A 16,802-nucleotide genomic window follows, 5' to 3' on the forward strand; every position below is an offset into this window, starting at 1 on the left:
GCAACATTCCCCAGGACCTTACCATTAAGTCTATAAGTTCAGCCCTGATTTGCCTTTGGAAAAGATTTGGCTGAATAAATTTGGAAGTAAAAAAATGGCAGAAATCTCAGGGTTCAGTTTCTATATTCATTGTTGGCATCAGTTCCACTTGTCTCTTTAACTGAAATCAGATTTACATCACATTCTGCTCCCTCTGATTAACATCATTTGCTGTTGAGCCTAATTTATATTCATTCTGATTTTGTTCTTTTTCTTTTGTGTTTTATCATTTCTCTTCTTGCTGCTCATCTTTTTTCCCCATCTCATTGGATCTGTTCCTCTCCAGTTTAAACTTCCAGCTGTCTTTTTTAAAAATGTATATCTACCTGCCACCTCATTGCAGCTGCTGACATCGCAAGTCTTCATCGACCAAGTTTGAACTTGCTGAAACAAGACACATTTTGTAGAAACATTTCAGCTTGAACTGATCAGGACATTTTGCAAGATTTACCAGAGTGAAGGGAAGATGACTTTTATTCAGTACAAGAGGAGTGTGTTGATTGGTAGAGGCATTGGAATGGTGAATGGAAAACAAACTTTCAGTATCTACCTGTGTCTAGCAGTTTCATTATAACAAATGTTTCATTGAGATCACCTCTCGTTCTTATAAACTCTGGATAATATAGGCCAAATTTATAAAACACAAAAATTGTCAGTTGTTCATTTGCTGAGGTGATTGTACATTTTAATAATTTGGAGAACTTGTGCAGTTTAAGGTTGAGCAAGCTTTCTGATTAAATTGAAATATGCCTATCATCTGTGAATATCTAGAAATCCATAATGACCATAAGAAACTGTATTCCTTTGGAGCACTAACATTTTTGGTTCATTGTTGAACATACATTATGATGAGTAGCAAATTGTGGGAACAGCAGTTTTCTCATCTTTCAATATATGATTTTGCAATTTACTGGAAGTCAAATCATAACTGTAGCTTTCCTTTATCTTTGTTCTATTTTCTTTGTTTTCTTCTTGCCAGGCTCCAGCTGACTTTTTGGTCTTTCTCCATCTATGATGCTGCTGTTTATTTTTGTTTTACATTTTCTTTTTAATCCGTCACTGCTGTCTCAGTTCATTTTTAATTGGCTACTGTCCATTCAATTGTTTTCTTCTGTGTGCCACTCTGGCTGTATGCTTAATGTACCTTTCCACTCTGCTGCAAATCCTGTCAAATCCCTTTTTGAAAGAAATGAGAGAAAACGAATGAATGAGCTATTCAGAGTGATAAAATCACGGAATGAGGCCACTTGGCCCTTTGAGCTCCTGCTGCCTCTGTACAATAATTTAGGTAGTCCCACTCCCTGTAACCCTGCATTTTCTTTCCCTTCTGGTGTTAACATAATCCCCTTTGAAAGCCATAATTAAGTCAGTTTCGATTACCTTTGGGCACTGCATTTTAGACCCTAAGCAATCACCGTACAAATACTTTTGCTCATGCTGCCTTTGATCACTTTAAAATTGCAACATCTAATTCCTGACCTTTGTCAATCAGAATAGTTTTGATTTAGATGATATGGAACACTATCATTTCTTTTATCAGCTTTCTTTTCTTTAGAAAAAGCAGCAACAGCTTCTGAAATCTATCCACAGAACTGAAGTCCCTCTTCCCTGGAACCAATCTATTTCTTTTCTGCAGCCTTTCTGAAGTCTTCATATCCTTTCCAAAATGCAGCACCCAGAATTAAGCTTAAACTTCAATTGAAGCTGAACCAGTGTTCTTTAGGTTTCATCATTGTATAGAATGGGGTGAAGGGCTAAACTTGTTGATGATATTCAACAACTGCATGACCTTGAAATGAGTCCTGTGAACATTCCTGTATGTGCCAAAGCTGGCACAATCAACATGTTTTTCTGTAGTTGCTTTTTCTGCACCTGGCTGTTTGTTACACCATATAAGAGAGCGTTTCGTTCCAAGTTGCTGGACTTCACTTTGGACCAGAATCGCAAACAGTGCCAGGAACAAGCTCAGGCTCCAGACCAACTGTTGATTGAGGGGTCTCTGATGGGCTTATTGTTTTTTTGCTTCTGTTTTCATTCTTTTTATTTACTTAATAAATGTTCCTTTTTATTGATCTTTTATTATTACTAAATAAATATTCATATTTAAGCAAATTGCAGTTGTCAAACCTTCTCGTAACTGCATTTAACTGAATCTGAAAAGAACCATTTGGATATACTCTGATCCAAGACCTTTCTGTGATAAGAATGGGTTCCAGAAAATGTTTAAGTGAAGGAAAGCAACCTGATGCTTTGGAGACCTTCCGTATTTTAAGTTAGAATGCAACAGCCTCTGGATTCGGATGTTAGCAAAATTAAGAGCCCTGAAAGGATGGTGGACAGTTATAACTAGAAAAAGAGAGAATCAGAGGCCAGGTTTCTGCACTGTGCAAGTGCACTGAAACTTGCAGAAATATTACCTCTTTGTGGTCTGGTTTGAACACCTCATTTTTTGGTTGCTAAATGTCATTTTCTACCATTTGTGTGCTTTTGTTCCCTGGTGATACTTTGAAGTTTTAGTTTGCATTTTGGGGAATGTCTGGTGATTTGAAATGATGGTGTGTGCCTATGTGTACCTGTATTAGCATGGAGCATGCTTGGTTAATGTAATGTTCTCTAAAAACCATGAGTGGTTGTGTAAAGCAAAAATTTATGACAAATTATTGATCTAAAATTTGTATTTTAAATCATGGTAAAATTTAATTTCTTGAAATTGGTCACAGATGATTAAAATTAAATCGGAAAAGAATCTTGGGTAGATTTTAATCCCAGAAATTACCATTTTGGGAATTTCATTTTCTGCCAGGGTGAACTTCCAAATATTGTTTTAAAACATGAGTGAATCTTCAATTCCAGTTGATAAAATTAACTCATTATTACTGTCCAAGCGATAGAACTATGATGTTGTGACCATTAGAGAGACTTGGTTGTTGGATGTTCTGGGGTATAGATGTTTCAAAAGAAATAGGGAGAGAGGTAAAAGGTAGGGGAAATGGCATTGCTAATCACAGGTGGTATCACAGCTGCAGAAAGGGAGGTCGTGGAGGAGGGTTTGTCCACTGAGTCAGGGTGGAAGTCAGAAATAGGAAAGGAGCAGTCACTTTATTGGGAGTTTTCTGTAGACCCTCCAATAGCAACAGATACTGAGGAACAGATTGGGAGACAGACTTTGGAAAGGTGCAGAAGTAATAGGGTTGTCGTCATGGGTGAATTCAACTTCCCTAATATAGACTGGAACCTCCTAAGTGTAAATAGTTTGGATGGAGCAGATTTTGTCAGGTGTGTCCAGGAAGGATTTCTGACTCAATATGTAGATAGGCTGACTAGAGGGGAAGCCATATTGGATTTGGTGATGGCGATGAACCAGACCAGGTGTCAGATCTCTCTGTGGGAGAGGATTTTGGTGATAGTGATCACAACTCTGACCTTTACTATAGTCATGGAGAGGGATAGGAGCAGACGGTATGGGAAAACATTTAATTGGGGGAGGGGGAATTACAATGCTATTAGGCAAGAAATACAGACCACCAATTGGGATCAGATGTTCAGGGAAATGCACAACAGAAATGTGGAGGTTGTTTAGGGAGCAGTTGTTACAAGTACTGGATAGGTTTGTCCCACTGAGGCAAGGAAAGGATGGTTTGGTGAAGGAACCTTGGATGACAAGACATGTGGAACATCTAGTCAAAAGGAAGAAGGAAGCTTACTTAAGGTTGAAGAAGTAAGGATCAGACAGAGTTCTAGAGGTCTACAAGGTAGCCAGGAAGGAACTGAAGAATGGACTTAGAGCTAGAAGGGGAGGGATGAGAAAACCTTGGTGATCAAGGAAAACCCCGGTGATCAAGGAAAACCCCAAGGCATTCTATGCTTATGTAAGAAACAAGAGGATGGCTAGAGTAGAGGGTAGGGCCAATCAGGGATAGTGGAGGGAATGTGTGCATGGAGTCAAAGGAGGTAGGGAAGGTCCTTAATGAACACTTTGCTTCAGTATTCACCGGTGAGAGGGACCTTGACGTTAGTTAGTGACGGCAGTGTGAAACAGGCAGATCTGCTCAAACAGGTTGATGTTAAGGAGGATGTGCTGGAAATTTTGAAAAACATGAGGATGGACAAGTCCCCTGGGCCAGACAGGATACACCCAAGGTTGATATGGGAAGCAAGAGAAGAGATTGCTGCCCCTTTGGCAAATATATTTGTGTCCTCACTGTCCACTGGAGAAGTACCAGAAGATTGGAGGGTGGCAAATGTCATTTCCTTGTTCAAGAAAAGGAATAGGGATAAACCTGGGAATTACAAACCAGTCAGTTTTACTTCTGTGTTGGCAACTTATTGGAGAAAATTCTGAGAGATAGTATTATGATTATTTGGAAAATCAAAGTTTGATTAGAAACAGTCAGCATGGCTTTGAGAGGGGCAGGTCATACCTCAAGCCTTATTGAATTCTTTGAGGTTGTGACAAAACACAATAAAGGCAGAGCAGTGGAAATGGTGTATATGGATTTTAGCAAAGCATTTGATAAGGTTCCACATGGTAGGCTCATTCAGAAAGCAAGGAGGCATGGGATTCAGGGAAATTTGGCTGTCTAGATACAAAACTGGCTGTCCAATAGAAGGCAGATGGTGGTATTAGATGGAAAATATTCAGCCTGGAGCTTGGTGTTCAGTGGTGTTCCACAGGGATCTGTTCTGGGACCTCTGCTCTTTGTGATCTTTATATAGACTTGGATGAGGAAGTAGAAGGGTGGGTTGGTAAGTTTACTTTTGGCACGAAGGTTGGCAGAGTTGTGGATAGGTGAAGGGCTGTTGCAGGTTGCAACGGGACATTGACAGGATGCAGAGCTGGGCAAAGAAGCAGCAGATGGAATTCCACCCAGAAGAGTGTGAAGTGATTCATTGTGGAAGGTCAAATTTGAATGCAGAATACTGGGTTAATGGCAGGATTCTTGGCAGTGTAGAGGAAAAGAGGGATCTTGGGGTCCACATCCATAAATCCCTCAAAGTTGCTACCCAAGTTGATAGGATTGTAAAGAAGGTGTATGGTGTGTTGGCTTTCATTGGCAAGGAAATTGAGTTTAAGAGCCATGAGGTTATGCTGCAGCTGTATAAAACTCTGGTTAGACCACACTTGGAATATTGTGTTCAGTTCTGGTCACCTCATTATAGGAAAGATGTGGAAGCTTTAGAGAGGGTGCAGAGGAGATTTACCAGGATGCTGCCTGGACTGGAGGGTAGGTCTTATGAGGAAAGGTTGAGGGACCTAGGGCTTTTTTTCATCATAGCGAAGAATGAGAGGTGACTTGATAGAGGTGTACAAGATGATGAGAGGCATAGATAGAGTGGATAGTCAGAAACTTTCCCCCCCGCCAGAGTGGAAATGACTATTACGAAGGGGCATAATTTTAGGGTGATTGGAGGAAGATATAGGGGAGCTGTCAGAGGTAGATTCTTCACAGAGTGGTGGGTGTGGGGAATGTGCTGCTGGCAGTGGTAGTGGAGTCAGATACTTGAGATTTTTAAGAAACTCTTGGATAGGCACATGGAGGATAGTAAAATGTAGGGTATGCAGAGTAGATTGATCTTAGTAGGATAATAGGTCGGCACAACATTGTGGGCCGAAGGGCCTGTACTGTATTGTTCGACATTCTATGTTCTATTTTCTATGATTGTAGGGACATTGGAATGTCGCAACACAGTGATGGATGTGGCACACTCAAACCATCAAACCATTCATCAATAACACATTAGTTTTAGGGAAGTACTGCAGAAATATTATTTGTCGAGAGTGTCAGGAATCTCAAAACCACTGAGCCTGGATTCACTTATGCATATTATGGCAAAAACTATATTAAGACTCACATGACCTGGTATTCTAAAACATTTAAATTGGATAGTTACCTGAAAATTTAAAGGGATTCTGAGAAATGATAAAGTGCATGCACAGTCCCAATGCATACAAAATGTCCAAATTCAACATCCTGTTTACCCTCTTAAAGTTACTAACATTTTTTGTATGCATTGGGCATCAGACTGGTTTTATTTCTAAAATAGGAATTTATAAAATGCCACATTGACTGTCCAAAGCTCATCCGCTTCATCCTTGATCACAACATATTCAGCTTCAGCAACTAGTTCTTCATCCAAACATATAGAACAGCCGTGGGAACAAGATTCACACCCCAATATGCCAACATTTTCATGCTCAATTTTAAACAAGACTTCTTTGCTGACCGAACCTCTGACCAACACTACCACTGAAACAATTACATAGTGATATCAACAAGTTTCATCCCACCAGATTTACCATGGACTACTCTTTAGAATCAGTCTCAGTCTCATTCTTGGACATATGCATCTCCATCCAGGAGAAATACCTAAACACCTCACTCTGCTGGAATCCTACGTATAACCTCATGATGCTGCATTTCTCCAGCTTCCACCCTTAACATTAAAAAAGCCAACACCTACGGACAAGCTGTACGTATACACTGGATCTGTTCAGATGAGGAGGTACGCGTTGGACATCTGAAGATGCTGAAGGATGCCCTCAAAAACAGGATGTGATGCTCAACTCCTCGATCGCCAGTTTCAACATGCCACAGTGAGAAACCGTAATGACCTCAGAAGACAGACATGGGTTACGACCAATAGGGTACCTTTTAAAGTCCACTACCTCCAGGGAGCAGAGAAACTACGCCATGTTCTTCGCAGCCTTCAACATATTGTTAATAATGAGCACCTCACCAAGATCTTTCCTACGACCCCACTTATGCCTTCAAACAACTGCCAAACCTTAGACTATTATTCACACTAACTACCCAGCCTTCAGGACATCGATCACAACACCATACAACCCTGCCATGGCAACCTCTGCAAGACATGTCAGATCACCGACATGAATCACCACCACCCACCATGTTCACAGCAGATACTCATGTGACTCAGCCAACATCACTTATCTCATATGCTGCAGGTAAGAATGCCCTGAGGCATGGTAATTTGGTGAAACCATGCAGACACTACAATAATGGATGAATGGACACCATGCAACAATCGCCAGACAGTGGGGTGTTCCTTGCTGTTCTAAAACTAAATTCCCTTACCAATGAAAGCCAACACACCATATGCCTTCTTTACAACCCTAACAACTTGGAAGGATCTATGGATGTGGACCCCAAATCCCTCTGTTCCTCCACAGACCATAACACCATGAGATATAGGAGCAGAAATTAGGCCATTTGGCCCATCGAGTCTGCTCTGCCTTTCAATCATGGCTGGTAAGTTCCTCAACCCCATTCTCCTGCTTTCTCTCTGTCACCCTTGATAATCAAGAACCTAACTATCTCAGTTTTAAATGTACTCAATGACTTGGCCTCCACAGCCTTCTGTGGCAGTGAATTCCACAGATTCACCACTCTCTGCCTCAAGAAGTTTCTCCTTATCTCCATTCTAAAAGGTCTTCCCTTTACTCTAAGGCTGTGTCCTCGGGTCCTAGCCTCTCCTACCAATGGAGATATCTTCCCAACATCCACTTTGTCCAGGCCATTCAGTATTCTGCAAGTTTCAATTAGATCTCCCCTCATCCTTCTAAACTCCAATGAGTATAGGCCCAGAGTCCTCAAACGTTCCTCATATGTTAAGCTTTTCATTCCTGGAACCATTCTCGTGAACCTCCTCTGAACTTGCTCCAGGGCCAGTACATCCTTCCTGAAATATGGGGCCCAAAACTGCACACAATACTCAATGTGGCCTGACCAAAGCCTTATAAAGCCTTAGGACAGCCCTGTTTTATATTAAAGTCCTCAAAGTAAGTGCCAACATTGCATTTGCCTTCCTGACTAGTGACTCAACCTGCAAGTTTACCTGGAGAGAATCCTGGACTAGAACTCCCAAGTCTCTTTGCACTTCAGACTTCTGAATTTTCTCCCCATTTAGAAAATAGTCCATGCTTTTATTCTACTTACCAAAGTGCATGACCTCACACTTTCCCACATTGTACTCCATCTTCCACTTCTTTGCCCACTCTAACCTGTCCAAATACTTCTGTAGCCTCACCACCTGCTCAATACTACCTGCCCCTCCACCTATCTTTGTATTGTCTGCAAACTTAGCCAGAATGCCCACAGTTCCTTCATCGAGATCATTAATGTATAAAGTGAAAAGTTGTGGTCCCATCACTGACCCTTGTAGAACACCACTGGTGACTGGTTGCCATCCTGCGAAAGACCCTTTTATCCCCAGTCTCTGCTTTCCGCCAGACAGCCAATCTTCTATCCATGCTAGCACTTGCCTCTAACACCATGGGCCTTTATCTTAATCAGCAGCCTCCTGTGTGGCACTTTATCAAAGGCCTTCATGATGTCCAGGTAAATAACATCCATTAGCACTCCTTGGTCTACCCTACTTATTACTTCCTCAAAGAATTCTAGCAGATTTGTCAGGCATGACCTCCCCTTGATGAAACAACTTTGCCCTATTTTACTATACACTCCCAAATATTCAGAAATCTCATCCTATACAATGGACTTCAAAATCTTACCCACAACTGAGGTTAGGCTAATAAGCCTGTAATTTTCCGTCTTTTGCCTTACTCTCTTTTTAAACAGGGGTGTCAAGTTAGTGATTTTCCAGTCCTCTGGGACCCTCCCTGACTTGCGATACCTGAAAGATCACCACTAATGTTTCCGCTATCTCTTCAGCTATCTCCTTTAGAAGTTAGAACTCTCGGTCCATCTGGTCCAGCCGAGAATCCTGCCATTAACCCGATATTCTGCATTCAAATTCGACCTTCCACAATGAATCACTTCACACTTTTCTGGGTGGAATTCCATCTGCCACTTTTGCCCAGCTCTGCATCCTGTCAATATCCCATTGCAACCTACAACAGCCCTCCATGCTGTCCACAACTCCACCAACCTTTGTCATTGGCAAGCTTACTAACCCACCCTTCCTCATCAAAGTCATTTATAATGATCAAAAAGATCAGAGGTCCCAGAACAGATCCCTGTGGAACACCACTGGTCACCAAGCTCCAGGATGAATAATTTCCATCTACTACCACCCTCTCTTCTATTGGATAGCCAGTTTTGTATCGAGACAGCCAAATGACCCTGAATCCCATGTGTCCTTACTTTCTGAATGAGCCTACCTTGTGTAATCTTATCAAATGCCTTGCTAAAATCCATATATGCCACATCCACCGCTCTGCCTTCAATGTGTTTTGTCACATCCTCAAAGAATTCAATAAGGTTTGTGAGGCATGACCTGCCCCTCACAAAGCCATGCTGACTATTTCTAATCAAACTGTGCTTTTCCAAATAATCGTAAATACTTTCAGAATCCTCTCCAGTAATTAGCCCACCACAGAAGTAAGACTGACTGGTCTGTAATTCCCAGGATTATCCCTATTCCCTTTCTTGAAAAAGGAAATGACATTTTCCACCCTCCAATTTTCTGGTACTACTCCAGTGGACACAGTGAAGACACAAAGATCTTTGCCAAAGGGGCAGCAATCTCTTCCCTTGCTTCCCATATCAACCTTGGGTATATCCTGTCTGGCCCAAGGGACTTATCTATCCTCATGTTTTTCAAAATTTCTGGCACATCCTCCTTACTAACGGTTTGAGCATATCTGCCCGTTTCATGCTGTCCTCCCAAACGTCAAGGTCACTCTCACTGATGAATACTGAAGCAAAGTAATCATTAAGGACCTCTCCTACCTCCTTTGACTCCACGCACAAGTTCCCTCCACTATCCCCGATTGGCCCTACCCTCACTCTGGCCATCCTCTTGTTCCTCACATAAGCATAGAATGCCTTGGGGTTTCTTTGATCCTACCTGCCAAGGTTTTCTCATACCCCCTTCTAGCTCTCCTAAGTCCATTCTTCAGTTCTTTCCTGGCTACCTTGTAGACCTCTAGAGCCCTGTCCGATCCTTACTTCCTCAACCTTAAGTAAGCTTCCTTCTTCCTCTTGACTAGGTGTTCCACATGTCTTGTCATCCAAGGTTCCTTCACAATACCATCCTTTCCTTGCCTCAGTGGGACAAGCCTATCCAGTACTTGTAAGTGCTCCCTAAACAACCTCCACATTTCTCACGTGCATTTCCCTAAGAACATATGATCCCAATTTATGCTCAGTTCTTGCCTATTAGCATTGTAATTCCCCCCTCCCCCAATTAAATGTTTTCCCATACCGTCTGCCCCATCCCTCTCCATGACTATAGTAAAGGTCAGAGTTGTGATCACTATCACCAAAATCCTCTCCCACAGAGAGATCTGACACCTGGCCTGGTTCATTGCCAAATCCAAGCTGGCCTTCCCTCTAGTCGGCCTATCTACATATTGAGTCAGAAATCCTTCTTGGACACACTTGACAAAATCTGCTCCATCCAAACTACTTGCACTTAGGAGGCTTCAGTCTCTATCAGGAAAGTTGAAATCACCTATGAAAACAACCTATTACTTCTCAGTAGCTTCAGAACTCGGGTGAAGAGTCACCAGACCAGAAACATTGACTGATTTTTTTCTTCACAGATGCTGCCAGACTTGCTGAGGTTTTCCAGCAACTTCTGTTTTTGTTCCTGATTTACAGCATCTGCAGTTCTTTCAGGTCCATTTCTGTGGTGGGGAAAAAAATTAAGTCCTTGGCTGAGAATTTTGATCTTGTCTGGTTCAAGGATGTGATCAGATAAGTTGGCAATGGATTTTCCTGTGATGGTACCATTTTCAACTGCAGTACCGGGGAGGCTTGGCTACTGCTGGTGGTGATGCCATGTTTTGTGTGTGAAGGTAGTGCAGTTCCACTCACAAGCACACACAGAAATCTGTGGGGTGGTTTGCACTGTAGATTTATAATTGCAGATCATTCCATTTTGTTCGAAGAGTGCACAATTTTTAGACAGTGTGTCATTTTATAAATTCCTACTTTGGAAATGAACCAGTCTGACTCCAAGTTGATACACAGCCAAATTCTAAACAAGGCCTCACACCTCAAATGCATTGTCTGATCTGAGATGTCACCTCTGGTATACTGATAAAACCTTCTGATAACTGCCCTCTTGACTTAAGAAGTTCTGGGATTTACATATTAATCCTTTCTAACTGATTAAAGATTGAACAGCTATCTTGGGTATGTTCAACATATTTGCGTCAGTTCTAAGACCCTTTGATCTTTTGCTTCAAAATTCTGTGCCTAATGCCTCCTCTCTCACTGAGATTTGAAGGAGCGAGACTCCAAAAGCTTGTGTCTTCAAATAAGTCTGTTGGCTGTTGGACTATAACCTGGTGTTGAGAGAGCTTTGACCTTGTCCACCCCAGTTCAACACTGGTGCCTCCACGTCAGGGTTACTGCTTTGAGTCAGATTGTGCTCAGCCAGTGGAAAACTAGTCATAATGACAAAAGGTGAGGTTGGAAATTATATTTTGAGGGTCCTTTTTCACCTTAGAAAGCAGAGACCATGATGATCTCAATGTTATTATAAAACAGTTGCAATCCCAGCACTGATCCCTATGGAACCTTAATAGCTATGGGTAGCCAATCTAAAAGAGACCACTTGTCCCCACTTGCTATTTCCTGCCCATTAGCTCCTTCTCTATCTACTAGATAAAGATAGGCAGTAAATGCTGGCCTAACCAGCAATGCCCACATCCTGTGCATGAACAGGAAAAAGAAACCTCCTCTTTTCTTCAAAAATATTGCCATCCTTTACATCCATCTGAACGATCAGATGGGCATAATTTTTTACATCTTAGTCATAGAGTCAGAGTATGCAGGTTAGATGGACTAATCAGGGGAAATGCAGGGTTACAGAGATGGGTTCGTGGGGTTGAAATGCTCTTTGGTGGGTCAGTGTGACCTCAATGGCCTGCTTTCACACTGTAGGGATTGAATGAATCTATGTGTCATAGTCAGAGTCATACAGCAGGGAAACAGACCCTTTGGTCCAATCCATCCATGCTGACCAGACATCCCAATCTGACCTAGTCTCATTTGCCAGCATTTCGCTAATATCCCTTCCCATTCATATACCCATCCAGATGCCTTTTAAATGTCAATTGTACCCACCTTCAGCTCTTCCTCTGGCAGCTCATATGTATATGCACTAGCCACTGCACAAAAAAGTTTTCCCTCTCATGTTAAACCTATGCCCTCTAGATTTGATCTCCCCATCGGTCACCCTATCCTTGCCCCTCATGATTTTATAAAAATCTACAAGCTCACCCATCAGTCTCTGATGCTCAAGCAACAAAAATCCCCAACTTATTCAGCCTCTCCCCATCAATCAAACTGTTCTGGCAACATCCTTGCAAATCTTTTCCGTTCCCTCTCAATCAAAAGTCAGTGTCTGTTAACAGTGCAGCACAATAGCATCACACTTTATTCTCATGCTACTCATACTTTAGAAACATAGAAACATAGAAACATATGACCATAGAAAATAGGTGCAGGAGTAAGCCATTCAACCCTTCAAGCCCACACCAGCATTCAACATGATCATGGCTGATCTTGCAATCTCAATATCCTATTCCCACTTTCTCTCCATACCCCTTGATCCTTTTAGCTGTTAGGACCATGCCCAGCTTCCTCTTGAATATATCCAATTAATTGGCCCCAATGGAAGAGAATTCCACAGGTTCGCAACTCCGAGTGAAGAAATTCTTCCTTATCCCAGTCCTGAATGGCTTATCCCTAGTTCTGGACTTCCCCATCATTGGGAACAACCTTCCTGCATCTAGCCTGTCCAGTCCCATCAGGATTTTATATGTTTCTACAAGATACCCCCATCATTCTTCTAAATTCCAGCGAGTACAAGCCCAGTCGATCTCATCATTCCTCATATTTCAGTCCTGCCATCCCAGGAATCAGTCTGGTGAACCTTCGCTGGAGTCGGTCAGTAGCAAGAATGTTCTTCCTCAGCCTAAGAAACGAAAACTGCATACAATACTCAAGGTGTGGCCTCACCAAGGCCATGTACAACTGCAGAAAGACTTCAATATTCAAATCCTCTCACTATGAAGGACATCATGCCATTAGCTTTCTTCACTGCCTGCTGAGCCTACATGTCATCCTTCAGTGACTGCTCCACTATGACACCAGGTCTCATTGCACTACACCTTTTCCTAAACTGCCACCATTCAGATAATAATCTGCCTTCCTGTTTTTGTCACCAAAGTGGATATCCCCACAATTATCCACATTGGCTGAGTGGCCAATACTTGGTAAATGCAATACAGTCTGTCCAAGTCATCCTGCAGCCTCTTAGCATCCTCCTCACAGCACACACTGCCACCCAACTTAGTGTCATCTGCAAATTTGGAGATATTGCATTCAATTCCTTCGTCCAAATTGTTAATGTATACTGTGAACAGCTGGGGTCCCAAAACTGAACTCTGTAGCACTCCATGCATCACTGCCTGCCACTCTGAAAAGGACCCATTCATTCCAACTCTGCTTTCTGTCTGCCAACAAGTTCTCTATTCACATCGCCCGATACCATGAGCTTTAATTTTCCTTACTAATCTCATGTGGAATCTTGTCGAAACCCTTTTGAAAGATACACAAGATCTATTGATTCACCCTTGTACACGCTACTGGTCACATGCTCAAAAAATTCCAGAAGATTTGTCAAGCATGATTTTCCTTTAGTGAATTCATGCTGACTAGGCCCATTCTGTCACCGCTTTCCAAATGTTCAGTTATTACAGCGTTAATAATAGACTCCAGCATTTTCTCCACTATCAATGTCAGACTAACCAGCCTATAATTCTGTTCTCTTTCGCTCTCTCTCCTTTTTCAAAGAGTGGGGTTACACTGGCTACTCTCCAGGCCATTGGAACTCTTTCAGAGTCTACAGAATGCTGGAAAATGATCACCAATGCATCGACTATTTCTAGGGCCACTTCCTTGAATACTCTGGGATGCAGAGCTTCAGGCCCTGGGGACTTTATCATAGAATCCCTACAGTGTGGAAACAGGTCCTTCAGCCCAACAAGTCCACACCAACCCTCAGTGCATCCCACCCAGACCCATCCCCTAATCTACATACTCATGGACACTATGGGCAATATAGCATGGCCAATCCACCTAGCCTGTACATCTTTGGACTGTGGGAGGAAACCTGAGCACTCAGGAAACCCACGCAGACATGAGGAGAATGTGCCTACTCCACACAGACAGTCGCCTGCAGGTGGAATCAAACCCCGGTCACTGGCCCATCAATTTCCCCAATACCATTTCCTGACGAGTAAGGATTGCCTTCAGTTCCTCCTTCATGCTTGACCCTCTGTCCCATAGCATTTCCTGAAGGTTATTTGTGTTCTCCTTAGTGAAGGCAGATCCAAAGTACTTGTTCAGCTGGTCTGCTATCTTTGTTGCCCATTATGAATTCACCTGATTCTAATTGCAAGGGACCTACATTTGTCTTCACCAGTCTTTATCACTTCATATATCTATAGAAGCTTTTGCAGTCAGTTTTGTGGAAAATGTAAAAACTTACTTTCATATTCTATTTTCCCCTTCTAAATTAAACCCTTTGTCTCCTCTGCTGAATTGTAATTTTCTCCTCAGGTTTGCTGCTTTTTCTGGCCAATTTATATGCCTCCTCTTTGCCTTTAACACTATCCCTGATTTCTCTTGTTAGCCATTGTTGAGTTACATTCCCAGTTTTACCCTTAGGCCAGATAGGGATATACAATTGTTGAAGTTCATCCATTCTTTAAGTGTCTGCCATTGCATAACCCCTTAAGTATCCTTGGCCAACTTAGCCTAGCCAATGCATGCCTCATACCATGCAAGTTAGATTTCTTTAGATACAGGACCTTAGTTTCAGATTTAATTGTGTCACTCTCCATCTTAATGAAGAATTCTACCAAATTATTGTCACTCCTCCCTAAAGGATCTTGTACCACAATGCTACTAATTAATCCTCATTACACAATTCCTAGTCTAGGACAGCTTGCTCTCTAGTTGGTTCCTCAACATGGTCAAGGGAATGGCCCCTCATACATTCCAGGAAATCCTCCTCCATCACATTGGTAACAATTTGGTTAGTCCAGTCAATATGTAGATTGAAGTTACCGATGCTAACTGCTATATCCTTACTGCATTCACCTCCAATTTCCTCTTTGATATAATCCCCAACATCACAACTACTGTTTGGTTGTCTGTACACAATTCCCACTGACATCTTTTTCCCTTTGGTATTCCACAGCTCCACCCATATGGATGCCACATCATCCAGGCTAATGTCCTTTCTAACTATTCTGTTAATCTCCTCCCTAACCAGCAATGCTCCCTTTCCTTTCTGTCTATCTTTCCCAATAATAGAATAACCCTGGACAATGAGTTGCCATCCTTGTCACCCTGGAGCCAGGCCCCCCGTGATCCTAATTACATCATAATCATTAACAACTGCCTGCACAGTTAATTCTTGTTACAAATGCTCCTGGCATTGATACACAGAGCCTTCAGGCTCATTTTTAAAAAAATATTTATTGCCTTTTTAGAATCATGGTATAGTGTGTCCTTTTTGGATTTTTGTCTTTGGTTTCTCTGCCTTCCACTTTTCCCCTTACTGTCTTCTGTTTCTGTCCCCACACAACTTACTTCCAACTTCCTGGATTTGTTTCTGCCCCCCTGCCATATTAGTTTAAATGCTCCCAACCAGCACAAACAAACACTCCCCTAGTACATCGGTTCCAGTCCTGCCCAGTGCAGACTGTCCAGTTTGTATTGGTCCCACCTCCTCCAGAACCGGTTTCAATGTCCCAGGAATTTGAATTCTTCCCTTTTGTACCATCCTTCAAAACATGTATTCATCCTAGTTATCCTGCCATTCCTACTCTGACTAGCACATGACACTGCTGGCAACCTCAAGATTACTACATTTGAGCTTCTAATTTTTACTTTAGCACAACTTAAAATTCAGTCTATAGAACCTCATCCCATTTTTTACCTATATCATTAGTGCCTACATGCACTACAAGAGCTAGCTGTTCATGCTCCCCCTCCAGAATGTCCTGCAGCTACTCCAAGACATCAGTGACCCTGGACTCTCATTTGTGGCTACAGAAACACCTATCTATTCCCCTTACAATTGAATCCTCAGTCACTATTGCGCTGCCACTATTTTTCCTGCCCTCCTGTGCAGCCAGCTATAGTGCCATGAACTTGGTTGCTGCCACATTCCTCTGGTGAGCCATCTTCCCCAAAGTATCCAAAACAGTATTCCTATTTTGGAAGAAGGTGATCACAGGGGACCCCTGCAGTACCTTCTTACTCTTCCTCTGTCTGTTGGTCACCCATTCCCTAACTTCCTCAATAATTGAGATCAGAGGTGTGACCAACTTACTGAATGTGCTGTCCACAATTCTTTCAGGCTCATGGAGGCTCCAAAGTGAATCCAGCAACAGCTCCAGAGCTGTCAGGCAGTCAAACAGGAGCTGTAGCTCAACAAAATTCCAGCATGTGAAGGAGTCAGGGATATCAGAACTGTCCCTGAATTCCCACATCATACAGGACAAGCATTACATGGGTCTGGGACCTCCTGCCATGACTTAACCCCTAAGTTAACAACAATAGCAAAGTAAACAGAAAATAAGAGAGAAGAGAAGAGAAGCTACTCACCAATCACCTGCCACTCACTTAACTACTACCTGTGACTTCACAGTTAAACTTCCTTCTACTTTGCCTTTACTCTCATGTCTTCAGCAGCTGCAGTAGTCAATTGCCCAATTGCCCAATTGCCCAATTGCCCAATTGCCCAATTGC

At 42.3% G+C, this 16,802-nt stretch overlaps 1 long non-coding RNA gene across 1 annotated transcript; it reads right to left on the bottom strand.

Moving 5' to 3' along the window:
* Positions 1–486: 486 nt before the first annotated feature.
* Positions 487–16,723, bottom strand: LOC125482818. Its single transcript, XR_007261796.1, has 2 exons — positions 16,659–16,723; positions 487–1,215 (listed from the first exon to the last, which is right to left on the bottom strand). It is a non-coding gene; the product is annotated as an uncharacterized LOC125482818 (long non-coding RNA).
* Between the last annotated feature and the right edge of the window lie 79 nt (positions 16,724–16,802).

The sequence above is a fragment of the Rhincodon typus genome, chromosome 3 (genome assembly GCF_021869965.1).
Source record: "Rhincodon typus isolate 14 chromosome 3, sRhiTyp1.1, whole genome shotgun sequence".
NCBI lineage: Eukaryota > Metazoa > Chordata > Chondrichthyes > Orectolobiformes > Rhincodontidae > Rhincodon > Rhincodon typus.